This window comes from Corylus avellana, chromosome ca4 (assembly GCF_901000735.1).
Source record: "Corylus avellana chromosome ca4, CavTom2PMs-1.0".
Lineage (NCBI taxonomy): Eukaryota > Viridiplantae > Streptophyta > Magnoliopsida > Fagales > Betulaceae > Corylus > Corylus avellana.
This window is the reverse complement of record NC_081544.1, coordinates 6,625,859-6,628,827: the sequence shown is the minus strand read 5'-3', so window position 1 is coordinate 6,628,827 and position 2,969 is coordinate 6,625,859. Positions and strand designations below refer to the sequence as shown.

The following is a 2,969-nucleotide window of genomic DNA, read 5'->3' as shown; positions in this document are numbered from 1 at the left end:
TTTCTTGGCTATGTGGTGTATAAAGACGGGTTGGCAGTGGATGATGTGTGCCAAATATTGCATATTTGGACCCTTTAATTTACTTGTGTTAATCCTTTAGCTATGTTATTATTTGATGTTTTGTGTTAGTTTTGTGTTTTTAGTATTTTGTAGGTCATTGAACAAAAACTACTTTTAAAAAAAAAACATACTTTGAGAAGACCTAGATGATGTGGTTTAGTTTAACCAAATCCAAGAAATGGTTAAATCGGATTAAAGATAAGATTGGATTAAAGTTCAGATTGGATAAAATTTTGGATCGAATTCAAATTCAGATTCTGAATACATCTCAGTATTTTGACCATAAATTTTTGTTCACATATCTGATTGCAGTGATTCAAGCGGAATTGGAAAGCTAAGTCAAGATACTACAATTTATTGTGAAATAGGATTTTCCTAATTCAGACGTTTACTATTCCAAAATCGTCCTGCAATAAAAGGATTCAAACTTGGACGAATTTTATCCGATTTCAACTTGTAACACCCGAAGTTTTAGGTCTATAATAAGGGAATTATCATATTAGTTGAGGAGGCTACGAATTTCAAGATTGCAGAGGAGAAAGAAGAGAGTTTAAGGTTTTCCTAGCTTTTGGATCTCAACTTTGTGTTATTATTTGCAAGTACTCAATTTTACATTATGAATTCAATCAATCTTGTTTTGTCTTTCAACAACATGAGAGGCTAAACCTTCAACTAAGGTTGAAGATGAAGCCTCACTTATGATTAGCAACTTTGTTTCATGTATGTAATATTTCCCAATTTAATGGTTTAATTGCTCTATTGTTTTACTTCACATCAATTGGATTGAATAATTTTTGGATATCTTTTGTGATTCAAGGATACACTTGATGATTTAAGATTATTCAATACAATTGATTGCTTGGTTTTCTTTGTTAAAAATTGGATTTCCCTTGTGATTTATTCTCTAGATACAATTGATGTTTTGATAAAGATTGGATATTTTCTTGTGATTTACGAATACAGTTAATGATTTGATCGAATATTGGATTTCTTTTGTGATTTAGGTTATGAATGGATACATGAGATCTTTTGATTAATTCTTTGAAGCAATAGTAAAACAAACTTAAGATTTATATGTGAGAACTTTGGGGAATATTATAGATCATGAAATTATGTTGTTATGAATTTGTGAGTGCAGATTCCGAAACCTTAGTGCTTCGTTATAAGATTTCAATCACTTTAAATTGCTCATGCTTTTGCTTCTTCATTCAAGCAAAAAATCTCTAAAAAATTTGGAACTAGATTAGGGTTTAATTAATTTAGATTTAAAATTGCTTTCAAGAATACAATTTCCTGTGGGTTCAACCTCGCATTTGCAATCTATTAACTACAATTGATTTGTGCACTTGCGAGTTAAATAAATTTTCACAACAAGTTTTTGGCGCCATTGCAGGGGATTTGTTTATTTTTTGAAACCAATTTATTTCTAAATTAGTTTTATTCTTCTACTAGTTATAATTAGGATTTTTTTTTTTTGCAATTTGTTTTGTTTTAATCTTGTTACTAATAAAAAAAATAATAAATAATTTTTTTTGTTTTGTTTTGTTTTGTGTTTTGTTTTTTTTTTTTTTTTTTTTTTGTGTTACAGTTTTGCCGCAACCACCTTCCGCACACCCCGATTAGTGCAATCGATCGCAGCCCTGCTACGATCGAGCGCACTTGTGGCCAAGACAACGATCGAGCGCACATCAGCATGATCGAGCGCACTCGCAACAAAGGCAGCAACCGCAACAGTTCAGTAGATTTTAGCCAAAATATTTTGGTCCTTTTTTGTAAGTTTTTAGTTTCTGTTTAAATTAATTTTTGCTTGCAATTGTGTTTAATTAGTTTAATATAATTTAATTTACTTCAATTCAATTTAAGTTTGTTAGTTTGTTAGGTTGTTAGTTCCTTTTTGCATGTTTGGTCGTACATCTTTAAATCTGGAGTTAAACACTTTTGATCCCGAAATTGAAAGAACGGCGAGAGAGAATCTAAGACAGCCACCAAACACACCCACCAATTCTCAAAGTTTCGAGTCTGATTTGGAAAAGTCTGTTAAGATGGGAGAACGAAATCAACCTAGATCCCTTAGGGAGTTGTTCATACCCAACATTACCAACACACCGTCTTGTATAGTGTTGCCAGCTACTCACTTCGAGCTGAAGTCGAGTACAATAGGTCACCTTCCTGCATTTAGAGGATTAGAGAATGAGGATCCATATGTTCATGTGCGGATTTTTTTGGAAATTTGCAACATTGTTAATACATAGAATGCCCCAGCAGAAGCGGTGCGTCTTTAGTTATTCCCTCTGTCCCTACATGATAGGGCGAAATCCTGGCTACTCAACAATAGACCTAGATCTATCACCTCTTGGGATATGCTGCAAAGCAAGTTTTACCACAAGTTCTTCCCAATTTCCAAAATCAATGCCCTCCGTCTACAGATCACCAATTTCAGACAGAAAGAAGGGGAAAGATTCATTGATAGTTGGGAGAAGTTTAAAGAGCTTACTATAAAATGTCCACCCCACGGGTTTGAGAATGAGATGCTTGTTCAAATTTTCTATAGGGAACTAACACCAAGTGATCGAAACTCACTTGAGACTATGAACGGTAGAGAATTCTTAAGTCTTACTGGGGATAAAGCCTATAAAACTTTGGACGAAATGGCTGAACGAGCACAACAATGGGATTTTCAAGATAGTTGCGACAAAAAACAATCCGCTCCCAAGACAGGAAGCATCTATGAGGTAAGGAACGATGTTGAATTAAAGGAGGAGTTCAAGGTTCTCAGGCGTCAATTTGACACTATAGTCTTAAACAAACCAGTGAATGCAGCGGATACTTACCATGTTGATGCATGCGGGTCATGTGATAGTCAAACGCACTTCACTCAAAACTGCCTAACTCTGTCAATAGAGTACCCA

The 2,969-nt window shown here is 34.1% G+C and overlaps 1 non-coding gene across 1 annotated transcript; it reads right to left on the bottom strand.

The window, feature by feature from the left end:
- Positions 1 to 2,471: 2,471 nt before the first annotated feature.
- Positions 2,472 to 2,578, bottom strand: LOC132180147 (small nucleolar RNA R71). Its single transcript, XR_009440041.1, has one exon. It is a non-coding gene; the product is annotated as a small nucleolar RNA R71 (small nucleolar RNA).
- Positions 2,579 to 2,969: the final 391 nt, after the last annotated feature.